The sequence below is a fragment of the Parasteatoda tepidariorum genome, chromosome 5 (genome assembly GCF_982258835.1).
Source record: "Parasteatoda tepidariorum strain Cologne lab strain chromosome 5, Ptep-v5.0, whole genome shotgun sequence".
Lineage (NCBI taxonomy): Eukaryota > Metazoa > Arthropoda > Arachnida > Araneae > Theridiidae > Parasteatoda > Parasteatoda tepidariorum.
In genome coordinates this window covers 32,794,257-32,801,639 of record NC_141759.1, presented here as the reverse complement: position 1 = coordinate 32,801,639, position 7,383 = coordinate 32,794,257, and the positions used below count along the sequence as shown (strand labels likewise).

Sequence of the window (7,383 nt, the reverse complement as noted above, 5' to 3'; positions counted from 1 at the left end):
TTTATGCATTTCTAAACAGAAAATTTTGCTGTTTCTTTTTCAGTGACATTTTACTTTAAATAATTTCAAAAAGGCAACTGAAATAATAAATAACTAATCGATTATTAATAAGATCCAAATATAAATAAGGTCCCAAAAATCATTACCATGAAGTAAAAAAGTCCTATCTCTCGGAAAGGGTTCCGAGAGATAAGACTTTAGCCGTCCACGGAACTCTAGGGCTTCACGGAACACCATTTTAGAACAGCAGACGCTTCTAAACTTTTAAAATAATTATATAAGTATTTCTTGAGAAAAAGGCGAAAATGAGTTAGTATGAGTTCCAACCCTTGTACCAAGCCGTTTCTTATAAAAGCTGACAACTCATGGAAAATAAACAAAAATGAAGGAGACCATCTCTATTGCTCCATTTTTCAAATTTATGACCTTTAATTTTCCAAAAATTTGGAAAATTATTATTCTATAAAAATTGTTGATCAGTGAATCCAATTTTTTTGAGTTTGCGGCTTCCTATGTTCAACTCCGTAGCTTTGCAATTTTGAACCCAATCCAGAAGACAAGGGAACTCATGAATCAAGTTCAAATATTGGCCTTCCTGGAGGACTTTTTGATGGAACTAGACCACATTTGCGTTATATGGAGCTAACAATCACGAAAACCTCCTACGGCTAGCCTGATGGCAAGGGTTCTCTAACCAATGATTCGTCTACCAAGGAGGATATTTTTCGTCAGAACTGTGGTCGGTGCTGCCGGGGACGAAATTTGTATCAACCAGTGATTGTTCTGAAATTTGAAATAAAGGATCACTTTCCTATTGTATGCTTTTCACGCACTTCCGATAGCTATCGAAAGAGAATGAGAATCTGATTGGCCAAAAATATTTTCCAGCAAAAAGCGCATTCAGTGATTGTGACCATTGAGAAGAACGGCTCGCGCATGCCATTTATTTTTAGTGAGAATGATCCCCTAATCCTGCTCATAATTTGTTTCACAACATGCTTTTTAATTTTTTATTTTATGAAATCAAAAAGGAAGGTTTTTAATATTTATTTAAATTTTATTTACGTTGAGCCTATTTTATTGGACTTGCAACCAACGCACTGTCTTGGCTGACCGCCCTCTTATAACCCTAAACTTTGGCGATCTGGTGAAATGGGTGATTGCCAAACGAAATCTATCGCCAACTGCTTGGATGCCCGCTTTTTGAACGTGATTGAAAATGGCGAAAATGTTTGAGCTGGAAAGATGTAACGAATACGCTAGGAAATACATATTTTTTACTACAATATTTTTATTCATGCAAAGTGATTTCTAGATACTGGACATTAGTATTGCAGCGCTTGCTGAATTAATATAAAATAGCTCTTGGTGTCGACATTTTTACTGGCTAGCATTGCATATTGCAGGTATCATTTTCATCACTTTTCTTAGCATTATTGTCGGATCTGTGTTTTTATTTAAAGCAAGAATTTTTGTTGTTAATTATAAAGATTATTTTTGTGTGTGTGTGTGTATTGAATATTATTTGAAAGGAAATATGAATGACAAATAAGTTATAACTGTAATAAAACAAGGTTGGATGGAAACCACTTTTTTGTTTCTTATGAGTAAAAGGTTAAATTAATAATATTTTGCACCGTGATTTTAAGGTACGCATTAAAATTATCAACTTTTCTTGTATGAATATGCTTTAGTGGTATTAAAATAAAAATATTGATTCACATTTTTTTCATTGTTGGTTTTAAAAATTAGTTTACATGTGTTAAAGTTCTCTGTTTACATATTTTATTATTTGTTTGATGCTTCTATGATTACATTACTACTATAAATGATTTTTTAAAATTTAGAATAATATTGAAAAGCACAAGTTGTATTGTAACACAAATTGTGCTTCGTGATTTGTATATTCAGTTGCAATGCTTCTAGTTTAGTTCTAGGTTGTTATCATCATCAGTTACATATGGAAATAAGGCTCCTGCATTTACTGAATTTCTCACAGTACTGACCTGAGTATTGTCACGACTACCAGGTCAGTCTTGTTGAAAATCCAGTTTTGATCCTTCAGTACCTACAGAAATAGAAATCTAGGTGAACCAAATGAATGTTATGAAGAAAACTGATTGGATTAGTATACATTTTAATTTGTTTTAATGATGTAGTTAATAGTACTAGGGTAAATTAGAGTTAATATATTATATATAGTTTACATTTCTTATTATTTGTGAGATTCTGCTTATTAAACATTACTATAAGTGACATTTTGAAAATTGATATTATAGTTTGGAATAATACGAAAGGAGTAGAATAAAATTTTGATGGTTGATAGGAAGCACAAATATGTAACAATTGTAATGTAATGATGTGTTGTTTTGTTATAGGTTGACTTTCTTATCAACTCATAAAACGCATTATTTTAAAGCTCCTTCAACAACCTCAGTGTGCCTGTATGTCTGAAGTGGGAGTTATGTGTAATTTGTTAAATTACTTCTGTGTATTGAATTTTCTTGAATGTTATTTGAAAGGAAAAAGGAGTGACAAATGAGTTATAACTTTAATAATACAAGGTTGGAAGGAAACCACTTTTAAATTTCGTATGAGGAAAAGGTTAAATTAATAATATTTTGCACCGTGATTTTAAAATACCCAATAAAATTATCAACTTTTTTTGGATGAATATGCTTAAATGGTATTCAAATAAAAATATTGATTCCCATTTTATTATATTGTTGGTTTTAAAACTTAGTTTACATGTGTTAAAGTTCTCTGTTTACATATTTTATTATTTGTTTGATGCTGCTATGATAACATTACTACTATAAGTGATATTTTTAAAATTTAGAATAATATTGAAAAGCACAAGTTGTATTGTAACACAAATTGTGCTTCGTGTTATGTATATTCAGTTGCAATGCTTTTAGTTTTGTTCTAGGTTGTCATCATCATCAGTTACATGTGGAAATAAGGCTCCTGCATTGACTGAATTTTTCACAGTTCTGACCTGAGTATTGTTACGACTGCCAGGTCAGTCTTGTTGAAAATCCAGTTTTGGTCCCTCAGTACAGAAATAGATATTTCTAGGTGACCCAAATGAATGTTATGAAGAAAGCTGATTGGACTAGTATATATTTTGACTACTTGAAAGTAATGTTGATTAAAATAATGTTTTGAACATTTTAATTTGTTTTAATGATATAGTTAATAGTACTTGGGTAAATTTGAGTTAATAAAGTATATAGTAGCATTTTTTTATATCATCCTTTTTTTTATATTGTGATTGATTAACTCAACACCTTAGTACATTATCTCTCTCTTCTAATAATAAATGTTTTTAAAAAAGTTAATTAAAAAATTTTAAAGCGCAGAATATAGAAGTGATGGAAATATAAATATTATTCTATTATAAACTTAATAACTAGAGTTGATTTGTTATAAAAAGCAATGAAAAAAAAACAATTTTTTTTTCGGGTTTACCCTGATCTCAGTGTAAAATCATTGAGATCTAGTCATATGGCTCTGTTTTCCTCTACCCCTATAATGGCTCTGGTATTGCAATATAAATACAGTGAGTGATCGGTTAACGAACAGACCGGTTAACGAACAAATCGGTTAACGAACACTTTCACGAAAGATTTTTGTGTTCGGATAACGAACACATATTCGGATAACGAACACTTTCAAGAAAGATTTTTTGTGTTCGAACAACGAACACATATTCGGATAATGAACAAAACGAATTCTAGCGAACACTTCTCGGCCTGAAAAAAAATTATTATTAAACATTTGTTATTTTTTTGCATACAAAATAAGATCACTGAAAGGAGAAATGTTTAAAGCATTCTTAGTATTGATAATAACTAAATGAAACTTGAATTATGGAGAATGAAGGAGTACAATGAAGGTGTAATGAAAATCACATCTGCGAAGCAAAGAAGTGCCATCCATGATAAAATGGAAAGGTTGCTTTTAGTTTGGATAAATGAACGGGAAATGAAACGAGATGTAACTAGTATGCCTATCATTCAAAAGAAGGCTAGAAAAATGTTTGAGAAATTGGAAAGAACAAACTCCAGGTTCGTCATCCGAGGAGTTAGAATTCAAGGCTACCACTGGCTGGTTTACAAAGTTTAAAGAAAGTCTGGAATTAAACATGTATTAATGCATGGTGAGTCTGCTAGTGCAGATAAAGAAGCAGATGAGAAGTACTGTCTAAAATTTCATGAATTCATTGAAACAGAAGGGTACCGTCCACTACAAATATTTAATTGTGATGAAACTGGTTTGTTTTGGAAGCGCATGCCGAACCGTACCTACAACACGAAACATGAAAAAAGTGTTCCTGGGCATAAACCTATGAAAGACCGATTGACGTTATTTTTGGGAGCTAACGCTAGTGGTGATATGAAACTTAAACCACTTCTCGTTTACCACTCTGAGAATTCCAGAGCGTTCAAAAAAAATTCCATAATTAAGAGCAAGCTGCCAGTAATGTGGAGATCGAATCAGAAGGCATGGGTCACGCAGTATCTTTTCAAAGAATGGCTAGTTTGTGCCCCGAGCATCAAGGACTACCTTGATTCCAATGGCTTGCCGTTGAAAGCACTGCTGTTATTGGGCAATGCACCAGGACACTCAAAGGATCTTGAAGATACTTCGGGTGTCCAGTGTTGACAGACTTTTCCTGGCTGACAGTTCAGTTTTTACCTCCAAGTACGACTTCGCTGATTCAGCCGATGGATCAGGAAGTTATTGCGGCTTTCAAGAAATTGTACACTCTTACGCTGTTTCGTTGGTGTTTTGAAGCAAGCCAATTCTCCTCAACAATGACTTTAAAAAAGTTTCGGAAAGAAAAATTTGACATTCTTGAAGCTACTCGTAACATTCAAAAAGCGTGGTCAGAAGTCATACAGCGACAGTTGGTTTCTGCTTGGCGGAAGCTGGGTCCATCCTTCGTTCAAAGAGACGGAGGTGATCAGGGAGACACCTCTGAAATTTTGACAACTGCTAGAGATCTGGAATTGACATAGAAGAACTCATAATGGGACATGAAGATGAACTGACGACAGAAGAACTCCAAGAAATTTTGAATGACGAACACCAAGAAACACAGCGAAATGTGTCTCCTTCTGAACAAGAGAAAGACGAAAGAGGACCAATACCGACATCTGCCATTAAAGATCTTTTGAAAAGTGGAAGGATGTCAGAGCAATGGTCTTAGAATGGCGCCCAAACCAAGCTGATGTCAGTAGGGACGACAATGCTATTAATTACTTCCGGATAATCTTGAAGAAGAGAGAAGAGCAATCGACATTGGACATGTTCTTCAACGCCCCATTAGCATAAAATGAATAGGACTGATTAATATGCAAGACTATATGTATGTATTATTTTTTTAAAAACTTACTGAGAAATTATACATTTTTTAAAATTTAATTTTTTGGGTCTCCAGAACGAATTAATCGATTTCACATAGAAGTCTATGGTGAATCGATGATCGGTTAACGAACAATTCGGATAGCGAACATAATCTTGGAACGGATTATGTTCGTTAACCGATCACCCACTGTAGTATTTTAGAATGTTTTGTTTCATTTTATTACGTAAAGTGTCTTAACATTAAAAAGAAATACCAGCACTTTTGTAATTTCAAACATGATTGTTCTAAACTGTTGTCAAATTTTTGTCGTTTTGTTTTCAAATTTTTGTAGCATGCCTATCATATTTATATCTTGTAATCTAAAACTTTCAAAAGTTAAATAGGCGCCTAATAAATATTTAGAATTATGAATGAAATGTATGACTGTCACTCACATCGAAAAGTATTACTTTTGGTATTTTATTTATCTTAACTGCTTTTAAAGAGCTCCTGTAAAAGAAGAATTTTACATTTTGTTCATAGACTAAAAATTTTATTTATTTAATTTGTAAAATGTGCTGGATTTTTCTTATAATGTAGGTAGCTGTGGTATTTTTGATCCAAATGTATGTCTAAATTGTTTTCATTTTATAATAAATAAATGATTTTTCTACTGACTTAGTCTCTCTCTCTTCCTTTTTTTTTTCTCTTTGTGTTTACTAAAAAAAAATTTATAAAATGAAGAGGAATACTACTTTTAAACATAAATTGAATTTTTCTAAATATACTTAAAAGCTTAACTTCATAACTAATTAAATTAAGTTTTATAAAAGTAATCATAATTGAAATACACTATGAAAATTAAATTATAACAGAACATTTCATGCACCAAAACATGTAACTGCTTTATAGTAGTACATAATCAGGGCTCAAAGTAATCCTTAATTTCCTTTAAAAAAATAAGATAAAGAAAGTATTCTTAATTATTAAACATTTCCATAGATGTCCCGAAATTTTTGTGATTTTAAAATTTTGTTGAAATTAATAGGGAGAAAAATTACTATTTATCTAAAAAAATATTGAAGAAATTTCATGAAACAAAATGAACTACGAAGTCTTCATAGCTCTCAAGTACGATATTAATCTACTTCCAGTATTAGAGACAATTACTCTTAAATTGATAGCATATTCGATGTGTGAGAGGAATATAGAAAAATCTCTTACCTCACTACTCCCATCATACTCTACTGTTTCTCAAAAGAAAATCCTCGTATTTTGCTACAACTTAACGATTTTCTATATTTAGGCAATTTTATTCTCTCTTTTGTGAGAAAGAAAACACATTTTTAAGAAATATTTCTTTTTTCACTTAAGTACAGGAACTACTAAAACTATTAACAATTGAATATCTGCGAATTCATGTTAGCATTGTACAGTGGACCAAAAAAAAAATAATTATAATAATAATAACTTTCCCTCATAACCACCCTCAATAACTTTCGTTCTAATGATCTGATTTTCACATACTAAGTGTCAATCTTAATGGTTCCTGAGGGTGACCTCATATATGAAAATTATTTAGTGCTAACTATTAAGTTTCGAAATCGGACACAGAAACGTACTTTCTCTGAATAAAAAAAATTTTTTTTTGCATATTTGGATATTTATCCGTTTGTTTATAAATTATTCATAATTTTAATTCGGTTTTTTATAAGTACTGAATGGTCAATACTTTACTGTAGGTAAAATTTTACAACTCATCATAGGTCGTAAAAACCAAATTACTTTTAGGCAAACTATAAAAAATAATAGGCTCCATGAACTTTTATTTTACAAAAAAATCTGAAATGTAGTTTAACATAAATTTACAAAAAAATAGAGGGTTCGTTTAAAGAGTTAATAATGCAAATAGTTTTGAGAAACTAATTTTTTTTTTTGCAACAATACATGAAAAATTTAAAAATAAAATCAGATGCTGATTACAATTTAATACACTTAAGTAATAAGGAATTTATTTCGAAATATATATC

General features: G+C 31.2%; 1 long non-coding RNA gene across 1 annotated transcript; it reads left to right on the top strand.

Moving 5' to 3' along the window:
* The first annotated feature begins 1,098 nt into the window (after positions 1–1,098).
* On the top strand, positions 1,099–2,981 carry LOC147808912 (uncharacterized). Its single transcript, XR_015433669.1, has 2 exons — positions 1,099–1,406; positions 2,379–2,981. It is a non-coding gene; the product is annotated as an uncharacterized LOC147808912 (long non-coding RNA).
* The last annotated feature ends 4,402 nt before the right edge of the window (positions 2,982–7,383 follow it).